This window comes from Dermacentor andersoni, chromosome 1 (genome assembly GCF_023375885.2).
Source record: "Dermacentor andersoni chromosome 1, qqDerAnde1_hic_scaffold, whole genome shotgun sequence".
Taxonomy (NCBI): Eukaryota; Metazoa; Arthropoda; class Arachnida; order Ixodida; family Ixodidae; genus Dermacentor; species Dermacentor andersoni.
In genome coordinates this window covers 67,768,028-67,780,503 of record NC_092814.1, presented here as the reverse complement: position 1 = coordinate 67,780,503, position 12,476 = coordinate 67,768,028, and the positions used below count along the sequence as shown (strand labels likewise).

Genomic DNA, 12,476 nt, shown 5'->3' with positions numbered 1-12,476 from the left:
GTCGACTCATCCTTTGCCAGCACCTTCGGATGCTTCCAGTTGTGCCCCAGGCCGCCAGGCCAACGCTGCCCTTGGGGCTTGCTACCCAGCTGCAACTATATATATATATATATATATATATATATATATATATATTACGCGAAGTGATGCCGCAAGGAAACGGGAAACAACGCATAAAAGCGGGTGCTCGCAAAGCGCAATTTATTCCTTGTTACAGTGAACTGCGGTCGGAAAATACAGTGAAAGCAGGAGTGCCTGCAGAATTACTCGTTATTACTACTGACTTCTTTGTCACCATCGGCGGGAATATATATATCTTCTTAGGACTGGGAGTTGAATCCCATCGCTCGTAACCCGTTGTCAAGATTGGAGTCCGGCAGGAATTAGAAGGTAGCTGGCCCATGCCGTCGTCCAACTTATCCACGCTGAGGACGTTTATTTATTTATTTATTTATTTATTTATTATTACCCTCAGGGCTTACAAGAAGCATTATAGAGGGGAGGGGCATTAGAATATCAGTACATATAAAATAAATACAAGGAGAAGTGAAGAACAGTTATACCGCAAATAATATACAGCAACAACAAGTAAATAAGCACAAAAGTAACAAGGCAAAAATAAACACTCAGAAATCAAGTAACAAGAATATAAAAAACGAAAACATGGAATAATAGCAATGAAAGAAAACGATAGCAATAGGTGACAACGTGATATTGACGCAGTTTTTAAGTAGGCTTACAATTCGTTTGATAGTGCTCTGCGAAAACGGTCTGTATCAGTGATAGCGACTAGTGACGCAGGCAGGTGGTTCCACTCATGACATGTTCTCGGCAAGAACGAGTGTGAGTAGGTAACTGTGCGCTGCGCAGGTACATGAACTTTGAAGCGATGATCGATACGTGCGGAGACATAAGATGCTGGTGTAATGTACCGGGACTTGAGCTCGTTGTTATGATAGTAGATTTTATGAAAGAGCGAAAGACGAGATAATTTTCTTCGGGAAGAGAGAAGGGGAATGCCAAGCGCAAGTTTCATGTTAGTAACGCTAGAAGTACGGTGATAATTGTTAAGAATGAAGCGGACCGATCGATTTTGGACACTTTCAAGGATATTTATTAGAGTAGCATGGCCAGGGTCCCATATCGAGCATGCGTATTCGAGGTTAGGCCTGACATAAGTGACGTAGAGTTGTTGTTTTAGTTTCGGTGGAGCTAAAGAAAAGTTACGTCTGAGATAGCCTAGCATGCGGTTAGCTTTCGACGTGATGTATTCGATGTGTCTTTTCCATGAAAGATTGTTAGCAATATACACACCGAGATATTTGTAAAAAAGTACTGGGTCAAGGGGAGTATCATTAAGTATGTAGGCGGGGCAAGCTGACTGGTTACGGGAAATTCTCATTGTTTTGCATTTAGAAGTGTTTAGTTGCATTAGCCAATGCTTGCACCATGCTGCAGTGTTACTGAGATCATCCTGGAGTGTTAAAGTATCGTTAGTGCTTTCAATCTTGCGGTATATAACACAGTCGTCAGCAAATAGACAAATGGAACTTGCAATTTGGTTAGGAAGATCGTTGATATAGATTAAGAAAAGTAAGGGTGCCAAAACAGAGCCTTGAGGTACCCCTGAACCGACCGGAACTTCAGGAGAATCATTATCATTAATGCTTACATATTGTGTACGGTTAGAAAGAAACTCTCGAATCCAGTTGAAGACCAGGGGATCAATATTTAGCTGGCCGAGTTTTAGTAGGAGTAAGTGGTGGTTAACTCTGTCGAAGGCTTTTGCAAAATCTAAAAATATACAGTCTACTACAAAGCCAGCGTCTAGGAAAGTATGGAGATCGCTACAAAATGTTAATAACTGCGTTTCGCATGAGAAGGACTTACGGAACCCATGTTGACTGTTATGGAAAAACTGGTTTGATTCCAAAAAGTTGACAAGATGAGAGAAAATTATGTGTTCAAATATTTTACATGGTACTGATGTCAAGGAAATAGGTCTGTAGTTGTACGGGTTATGGGTGTCGCCTGACTTGTGAAGTGGAATCACCTTTCCTTTTTTCCAGTCTCTGGGCAAGGAGCTATTGTTCAGAGATTTTGTAAAAATCAAGTTTAATATAATGGAACTATATTCGGTAGTACCTTGCAAGAATTTGGACGTAATGCTATCAATACCGCACGAAGAGGATCTTTTTAGTTTGTTAATAATAGAGCAGATACCAGATGAGTCGAGTAAAATCGGTTCCATTGGAAAGAAACTAGGTGCTATGAATGGTGGAGAGCTGCCAGAGTGAGTGGGGCAAAATGAATGGGTGAAAGCAATGTTCAATGTAGACGCGCAATAACGGCTTGGGATTATCTCACCTAATTCATTAGTAAGGGTTATACCTTGACTATCGCGGTTTTTCACGACGTTCCAAAAGCGTCTCGGATTCGTTCTGAGTAATGATGGAAGCGTGGTGTTATAGAAATTAAATTTAGTTTCTTTTAAAGCATTGGAGTAGAGTTTTGCTGCGATGGCATAAGCGGACCACTTGTCAGTAGTTGACGATTGTTTTGCAGCACGGAAAAGTCTGCCTTTTTTGTTAGATAGTCTTTTAAGGTGTCTGGTGTACCACGGCGCGTTAGATGATTGATAAACCTTTCTTAAGGGAATGTATTTATTTATTAGATGCAATGCTTTACCTTTAAATGATGCCCACAATTCTTCGACTGATGCGTCAGTGTAAGATATACAAAAACTGTCGAGGAAGGAAGAAAGATTGGTGTTGATAGCGTCAAAGTTAGCTTTATTATAATCTCTGATAAGTTTAAAGCGCTTGTTCCTTTTAGCAGTTGGTACAGAGACAGAAAGATGTATCACGTCGTGATCACTGAGCCCTGGCAGGTGAGTTATTGTTGATACAATTTCAGGTGACGACGTTAGTATCAAATCTAGTAAGGATGATGTCGTAGAAGTAACACGTGTAGGAAGGCGGACTAGTTGCGATAAGCTGAAATCCAAGCATGTGGCTAGGAAGCTACTAGTTTCAGCGGAAGCAGGTTCTGCAAGCGGACATAAATGAGACCATTGGATTGATGGAAAATTAAAATCACCTAGAAGAAAAACTGGTATACCGGGAAATCTGGCTGAAATCTGGCTTAGACAATCGTGAATTGCCTCGCAAAAAGAGCTGTTGGAGTTAGGCGGGCGGTAACAAATTCCAAAAACCATTTTTCTAAAAGCAATGGTTATACAACACCACACTATTTCTAAATTACATGGAATGTTCAAAAGAGTGCATTCAAAACATTCATTCACGGCAATCACGACACCGCCACCCGTTCTCTCAGCGCGGTCACGACGATATACGGTGAATCTTTTCTCGCACTGAAAAAGTTCACGGGTTGAAATTTTGTCAGATAGCCAAGTTTCAGTCAACGTTGATGAAAGGAAGGACTGCTTCTCATCGAGAACGAGGAATATGCATGGGTTTATTTACAGTATCTATGTCAGTCTAGCATGACTGTGAGAGAAAGTACGTCAGTCTAACATGACTGCTTGAGAAAGTATAGTCGCGATCAATTTGAAGGTGATCGCTCGAGCGGCGACCGAAACTAGGAGCAGCGCCACATTACGTCATCGCCGTCAGTCGAGAGGGAAGCATCAGATAGCTCCCCTCTCTCTCTTTTTCTGTTCCCTGAGCAGCTGTCACTGCCGTCACCCTTCACGAGACAACCTGCGAATTCATTTCGATTACCTTATCAGCTTTTGCACAGAGGCGTCATTGTTAGCCAAGATATGCATGAGACATCCACGCACACACATCATTGCCATGAAAGGGAAACAAACAAAAATGTTGCGAGTTAGTCTTGGGGGTGACGGTTGCAGCCTGGAAGAGCATAAAAGGGGAAGAAGGCAGCGAATCTTTATCTTCGCAGTTCTAAAATCGGCCGCTATGCTGCTTGGAAGGCCCGCTGGTCGATGCTCGCGCGATCACCTTCAAATTGATCGCGACTGTACATCAGTCTAGCATGACTGCTTGAGAGAGAGTGTGTTCTGAGCAGCCGCACAACAGCGGTTTATAAACACTCGGTCCTCCCCCGATACCCAGGTCACGGAAACGGCCGTCCAGGCACCGTAGGCGAGTTGACGAGGCACCGTAGGCGAGTTGACGAGGTACCGTAGGGGAGACGAGGCACAGTAGGCGAGTTGACGAGGCACCGTAGGGGCATTTTATTCCCCGAGCTGACCCCCGCAGCGCGCCCGCCGGCTGCCCTTTGTCTTGCGTCTTGGTCGGCGCGTGGGAATGGGTCTCAGTAGACGTTCCCGCGGGCTCAGTAACAATAGTTGGGCCGCCGAGCCCGTTTAGTCACAATGGCGACGAGGCTAGAGCGTAACGGTGGCGTTCCGAGACAAGGTTGCCGCTGCTGTCGCAACTGGCAGGCAAAACTTGCACGTCATCGGGCCGTTCTTAACAATATATATAATGTGCGTGCGTGCGTGCGCGCGTGTGTGTGTGACCGACAGTCCCCTCTCGCGTTATATTCGTGGTCGCGTCATTTACGTGCATATACGGTATGTGTTTAATTGGTTTCGAGTGACGTGTTACACGGGACCATGCACACAGTCCCACAGCCGTTGAGCCAATTCTTATGTTTAAGAAGCTGCGTAGGTGCAGCTTTGTCTTGCAGAGGCCGCCAAATTTAATGTCTTCTCATCGGTCACAAGAAAAGCGAGCATAATAACGTAACGTGGCGCGAAAAGTCTTCACCAGTGGTTCAGCCAGGAATTTATACTTTGAAATTGAGCCTTTAGGCCACGCGTTCACACGCGCCAGTGCGTTCCGACGGGCTGTGCGGTGCTTTGAATTAGTGAGAGGCAGCAATTTTTGTTGTTGTTTTTGCGTAACAAATGTTGACGGACGAATATATGATGACGTAATATAGACAAGCTATACAAAAGCGATGACGGCGGTTCGTCACACGGGGGAAAACAGCAACCATCACACACAGACGTCAGTGACAGTTCATCTGGCTGTTAGATCAACTTCCGGCTAAAGGATGGTTCTGTTTTTTGTTCTGGACTGATCGAACTCTAGTAGTTAGATGGCATTATGTAATCAGAATTAAATTTATTTTCGGCATATATGCGGGTGCGCATGCAACGACCACTATTATGAGAGCAAGAGTACGTGGAGACCAGTGTGCAACTCACAAGAAGAAGACATATCGCGGTAGTATTACATTGCCGTTACCAAAAATCACAAGATTTCAATACTTCGAAAACGGATATGCTCGTAACACTATTATACCGTTCATTATTGCGTTCTTTTTTTGGAGGTAAACTATCGAGAAAATAACTATTTAATGGGAAACAAAATATAATCAAGTGAATATTGAGTTAGATAGTTCTCGTAATAGTCATCTGCACAGCGGAAAGAGTCAAGCAAAATTGTTCGCGAAGGGCGTGTTAATTGCAAACGGCCCTGTCGCATCACAGTAGAAATGGTCAGACGATATAAGCGCAGGCGACCCGCGGACTGTACTGTTCTAGGAAAAAATTTCAGTTGGATGTTTTCACTGGGGAGTGTGAAATAGGTGATTACACGAAGCACATATCGAACTCCGTGCACATAGACGTGATGCACTGAAAATGAATATTTATTCAAATTCAAATTAGTTATTTCTGCCTTGTAAAGGTACAGACAGCGAAGTCGCAGTAAAAGCTGTCAGATACAGCTTGACAAAGCCGCAGCTCCCTTTCGCTTGGCAGCGGCTTCACATCAAGACTTTTAAAACAAAGGTAATTGCACAGTGTAACAACAGTTATACAATAATGAGCAAGGACAACAGAAAACAAAACAAGATTAAACAATATTTAGACAATATTAACAAAAAGGAAAACAGAACCTACGTGGTAACATACATAGCACCCAAAATGCTGTTTGACGCATTGAAGAAGTTCTAATTAATATATATATTAGCTATATACATATTCGTATAGAGCTACCAATCCCTGCAAAATCTAGATCGCAGGTTTTCATTACACACGCACAACACACACCTAGAAGGAAACAGCCAAAAAAGAAAAAAAAGCAGAAGAAATTAAAAGTATGGGGAACCGCGGTCGTCTTGTGCTGTCGCATCTCCCTCTCCTAGAAGGAATGAAAAGGTTCTTGGAAAGCAGGGACGGGCGATTTTCTCCGTCAGCTCCCACCAACGAGGACGGGGCGAGAAAGCGAAGCAGCATTTTCTTTGCTATCTATTTTTTCTTCGTCAGGCGCAACGCCGCCTGCTCGAGGGGGCAGGCAGGGCGGCAGGGGCACGAGTTCACGCCAAATGCTAGCTCTGCATGCCAGCTCGTTTCGCATCTCGACAGCTTGGTAGACTAGAATAGCAGCTTGGGCTTGTTGGTTTTCCAACGTGGTGTTAACAGCGCCGTTAACACCAGGTTGGTAGACTAGCTGGTGCATTTATGTTATCATGGACAAGAATAGCGCAAGCCCTTTCCATGGAGTGGAGCCGCCGTGTCTCGCCGTGCAAGATATGCGTACTCGTAAGTGGCATTTTAATTTCACGTTATGTAGTGCATGACCGCCTTTGTCAAGTGAACAAAACTAGCTTTGTATTGCGCGAATGGTTTTGCAACGTATGAACTCTTTGTTTTCTGTGTTTTTTCTGACAGGAAGAAATAAAGAAGAGCTTTATATGACAACGGATCAAGCGTTAATGTGAGACGTACTTTCAGGTATATACTATTATTATTTTTTCGTCTTGTAAGCGTGGCGTATTTTCCTTTATTTTCTTTTTGGAAACACTGGAACGACACTCCTTAAATTGAAGCATAGTGTGCAAACGACCTGCTACGCTCGGAACTGTTATCACCATTCGGGAAGAAATCAGGTAAGACGCTTGTCTGGTTGTGATTGCGGAAAAGTCATAATTAATTCGAAGTCGCTTTTGTTCCTTCCCACAGATGAAAAACAAAACTGTAAATACCCAGTACTGTAGGATATACGTTGTGGGAGATATCGGGTTCTCCTCCGTGCTCTTGAGACAAAGGAACGACAACACAGTAGTGCAAACAATCACAAGGGCATTTATTGCACCTTTCATAGATCAATGCCAGCTAGCTGAGTTGCTATCCCCAAAACATGCCGATGGGCGCGCGACAAATCTAGAAGTCCAACTCACCGCGACCGCATAGCGAGCGAATATGTTCGCCCCATGCTGGATCCCAACGCCTGGTCGTTCGCGTGTAGGGTCACGCCAACGGTGGCGCGTTCGAAGGCGGCCACGCGAGGCGGTCTCGCAGAAACCTGGGTCGCCGCGCGCGCGCGGGACGTCCACGCCGTGCGCCGACCCGCCGGGAAAGAGGAAGCGCCTTGTCTCCCCCGCACCCAAGTAACCCCGCAGCGGCGCGACACTCGCGCCATCTCTCGCACCGCGCTTGTACCACTCCGACCGCCGCAGCCCACGCGGCGACGCCGCACGGAGACGGGGGCTATGCGGGAAAACAAGATATCAGGGGACGCGCGAGAGTCGCGCATCCCCACGTCTGCTGCATTGCAGGTAAGAATGGATTGTGTGTGGCACATCCCCGAATGTGGACTAGAGTAGATCTAGGAACATCGGACAAGAAGACACGTACGTGAAACACTGCGGATAACCGATATGTAAGTTGTTCCTCAATTGTTCTGTTGTTGCATTTTAATAGTTTACGTGTAAAACTTGTCACCGCAGTCTCGACGTGATGTAAGCCTTTATACCTATTTCGTGGCAGTCTGCGAGCTATTTTGTTTGTGCATGCCATGCGCTGTCGTATTCATTTATCGCGCTCCCTGGATGTATATTTTTTTTCAACGATATTCTGAGCCAAGTCAGTAAATCGATCCTTCTTGTCCTCGTGTTTCCTTGGGCGGTTCTAAAGCGTGAATCCCGTCGCAGAAGTTGAACGCACTAATTTTCACTGGAAGTGCACAGTATATGTCTATTACATGCATGTGCAACGACGAAATATTTTTGTCTGTGGCTGTGCCAGGATCAGGATTTCTTGCACACACATGTGAAAAAGTCCACTAAATCACCTGCATGGTTCAGAGTTATTCATTATTATATTATTTGTTTGTTCGTTTGTTTCAGTTTGTATGAGCACTAACCAAGCTTCACTGGCTTCACGCTAGACGTGAGGCCAGTATCAATCCCCGATGCCGGCCCCCCATCGGATGCCGAGGTCGGGCCAACCGTTTTGCAGTCGGCCAGAGACGTCGGACCGATTTTGTAACGGGGACTTTCTGCTGCTTGGGAGAACGAGAAGTCGCGGCAGCAAAGGTCCCATGTGACTAACTTATGCTAACTTGTTGCGGGCCTATAAGCATCTGCCGCGGCGATAAGGCGCTCAGCGGGAGAGAGCTCGGGTAGAGAGGGCGCACAGGGGGCCGCCAATCTAGAGGCCACTTGTTCGCGCGGCGATTCGAGCTGGGGAGCAGGGTTGCCAGATTGGGCTATTAATAGCCAAATCGGGCTACTTTTTATGCGGATTGGCGTCGAAAATTCCGAGTTGGCTACATGGCTATATTTGGGCTATTTTTGTCTTAAGGACTTCCCAGTCCCGAGGACCGCGTGATGCATTTGGAGGCGATCCCACCGCTAGCAACCAGTTGTAGGAGTTGGAGGAAATCCCACCGCTGGCGCCAGTTGTAGGAGTTGAGGAGGACTTCGAGATGAAAAACTTGGGTTTATTTACATTATTTACAGTGAGCGTCAATTAACAGTAGTAAAGTCATTACGGGCCGGCAGCAACTCGGACGCTGCGGCCCGTCGCAAGAAGTTCGAAAGAGATGAATCCCGGAATGCTCTAGGAATGCTCTGTCTTCGTCTTTTAAGCCCTTCGGTATCTTGATGACACGTCACGTTCGGCCAATGGGCGAGCCCGCTCAGATGACGCCATTTTCGGCCAATGGTAGGCGCCCGTGCGATGGAATCACACCCGGCGAAGAGAGTCGCTGCTCGGGTGTTTGTCCGAGGGTTTACTTCTCCCTGCGGTCTTGCCTTGCTGCCTTGCAATGCGTCGTCGCCATAGAGGGTAGGGGGCATCGCCGCCAGGTTGTCACGGCGCATTACAGCCGTCTTTCTTCGGGACCCACTTTACCCGCAACAGTGCCAGGACGGAAGAGTCCCTTCCCCTCACTTTCGGAAAGAGCCAAGCAGTGAATAGCTCCACCGGCTGCACACGAAGTGGGGTCCGCCAACTTGTTTGCACGTGCCGTGCCTCAGGAATGTGGCATCTGCTTCTGCATTCCGTACTTAGCTTTGGTGCGATTCGATGTGGTCTGGGGAACTCGATGTAGGCTCAGGAAACGGCCCCATATCTAACAGCTCGTCCTCGCCCCGGAAGTTCAGAATGGCCGGTGATCTCAATTCGCTGGCCATGAGGAACGCTGAAAGAACCTGCAGGGTACTGGTGTCGAGCCTCGTTTGACAACCTTCGGGATCCTGGGCCCTGGAGAACATACGTCAAACAAACAAAACAACACAGTGCTGCACCACGTGTAAGCGCAGGCTCTTCACCCCTGACTCGCCAGGCTATTACTGAGTCAAAATGAACCCTGATCTTTTATTTCCTTAATTTTGACAAAGCAGTTCCAACCACCTTTCCAAACCGCTATCCATTTCTCCCCGAATGCCGACAAGACCAGAGTGCTATTGTTGTAGCAAAACAACGGGTCGTTGCCATTGCAAACAAACAGTGAAAACAGCCGAACATAAGTGGCCTAACTACACGAACAGCATGTTTTCAACCTATCGCAGTGGCGTACTTATCGCACGTATTGGTGCCACTCAACAGTCTGGTCAACCTCACAAGTACGTAATCACAAGCGCGCTAGCCTTGTGGTCACTAAACAGAACGCGTACTTGCGTTGTAGGCAAACTTTTCATTACGCCTACTCACGTGTCTTTCTCTAGTCCATACAGGACACGTACCTTAAACCAGAACTTGATATGCGTAACTTACGCACTCCGCAAAACCCTTTTAAAAAAATGCGTCTCAATTACTCGTTCCACGCACGCTCACTAAAGAAGTCAGAATACGGCTGCCCTCAACACACGAGCAACCCAGTCATAAATCCGCTTGCTTCTGTCCACACAGAACACGCGCTAATGGAACTAAGAACGCTTCTCGGTGCAAATGATGCACTGTTACGTTTCGCCTCCGACGCGCGGTATAGCCGGCGCGGATGCAACGGACGCCGGGGCTTCATTCAAAGCGGCGGACATTTTGGCCCGTTCAGCGCTGCCGCAACGCTTCCTCCCAAGCGCATCCAGGCATGTTTCAATGCCACGTGTCTTCGTGTGTGTGTGTGTGTACATGTTGGTGCCCACGCTTGTCAAAGCGCGGCAGCCGGGGAGAGGAGCTCCCCAACTGTGAAGCGAGGAGGTCTGACCGGCGCCGGCCCGGCGGATGCGTCACCTTCTCGTCTCAACGTGTCCGTGTGCCGCCGTCACGTGCGCCTCATCCCGAGCCATTCCTTCTTGCCCTCGACTCCGAGAGTATAAAAGCAGCAGCCCACGGACGCCGAGAGAGGCTTCGATTTCTTCCGTCGAGTAACGTGGTCTCCCGTCTCTCCACTTCGGTCGACCTGACCGGCCGCTCTTTTGCGATGCTAGAATAAACAAGTTGTTCTGTTAGCAGTCGACTCATTCTTTGCCAGGACCTTCGGATGCTTCCAGCTGTGCCCCAGGCCGCCAGGCCAACGCTACCCTTGGGGCTTGCGACCCACATGAAACAGCACTTACTGAAAACCTACGCGGTTAACCTTAGAAAATAAAAAAACGCTTATAAAAAAAAGAAGGTTAACTAAAACACACGCGCGTTACGATAGGCCTCTCACCGATAACCTTGACACTCAGGTTACTCACACACACACAAAAAAAAGCCTATCTACTTATTAATGAACACCTCGCGATACTACATGTTTACAAAAAAACGCGTCTTTCAAATCTCGAGCTTCTCTAACAAAACACAAACAAAGCTCATACTTTTACATATTGAAAGAAATTAGTCTCAAATCGCGAAAATTTGCAAATGTTCAAAAATAAAACAAAACAACACGTTTTCCTTCTACGGAAGCTCTCATGGCCTCTCTTTTCAAACGTTTACCTCTGACTCATACTTTGAGCCGTACCCGAGGTGGTCGCGGTTTGAAAGCTATTCTGGATGCCGAGGAACAACAAAAGGGCTGACTCACTATCAGCTCCCCCAAGACGTTAAAGTCCCCTGCCAATTTGCGTCCTGGCGCCCCGCTTTCAACACGAACTCGATTGACCGCGTCGCTACTCCCCACCTGGTCTCGTCTTGCCACCTTGCGCTTCTTCGTACTGCACGCTGAGCTTCGAAGAGAACGACGGAACGACGAGGAATTTAACTGCCCCGTGCCCTTTGTCCGCGTCCGTGCAGAACATGCTTCGCGGTCCCCCTTTGACCGGTGGCTCGAACGATTAGGATGCGTCAACATCGTCAGTGACGACTGCACCTTTCTTTTCCTCGCGCCCTGCCCTTTTGGGTCTCTCGCCGTCTTTGGCGGCGCTACATTAGTCACCGCATTCCTATCTTTAGGGCGCTTCTTTCGGCGGCGCTTTCTCTTTGCATTCTCTTGCATGTCGCCTTCTGGCGCCTCGTGCTGGCCGTTACACATCTCATCGGCCCGGATCGGTCTCTTACCCGCACAGTCTGAGTGATTATCATTTAAATCGACTCTATCTTTGCCTCGACTGGCGGACAGCTCAACCGACTCTGGCACAATGCAGCAGTCTTTACTCGAGTTATGCAACTCGCACTCTTGCGAACTGCCCTCTACTGCATTGCCCAGCTCACGCTGTGCATCGACACACAGCCCGTCGGTATCGATCGCTGTCTCACGCGCACAGTCCGAATGATTAACAACTGAATCATCCCTATCTAGGCTATCTAGACTGGCGGAGAGCTGCACCGATCCCTGAACAATGCAGTTGTATTCCCTTGAGCTACGGAGCTCGCAATCCTGAGGATTACCCTCAACTGCATCGTCCAGCTGGCACTTCACTTCGGCACGCAGATCTGACCTGACATGGGTGCTCGTGTCCATCGGGTCAGAAGTACCCTTTTCTTCGCCAGCAACCATGGGAGTGACGGACCAAAGGGTCGGACGCCGAAACGGGGGCGCGCGACAGGGCATCAGCCATCACGTTCGAACTCCCTTTCCGTTAGCGCACAATAAAATTGTACCGCCGCAGTGTCAACGGCCATCGGCAAGGCGGCCTGAGGGCTTACGCAAACGCTTAAGCCAGGTGAGTGCCATGTAGTCCGTCTCCACCATAAACGGCACTCCGTCGACGTAGCAGTCGAACTTCCGGAGAGCAAAAAACTATAGCGAGACAGTCCTTTTCGGTCACGCCGCAGTTGCGCTCGGCGGCGTTAAGTGACCGGCTGGCAAAGGCGACTGGTCGGAGAA

At 47.7% G+C, this 12,476-nt stretch overlaps 1 long non-coding RNA gene across 2 annotated transcripts in view; it reads right to left on the bottom strand.

Moving 5' to 3' along the window:
* LOC126545497 (uncharacterized) overlaps window positions 1-12,476 on the bottom strand; it is a 62,077-nt gene that overhangs the window by 19,087 nt on the left and 30,514 nt on the right. Inside the window, exon 4 of one of the 2 annotated variants that reach the window (XR_008608578.2) lies at window positions 8,703-9,487. The exons of the other annotated variant lie outside the window; for it this stretch is intronic. This is a non-coding gene — a long non-coding RNA (uncharacterized lncRNA). Of the gene's footprint in view, window positions 1-8,702; window positions 9,488-12,476 lie in introns of those variants that run through there. 2 annotated transcript variants of the gene reach the window in all.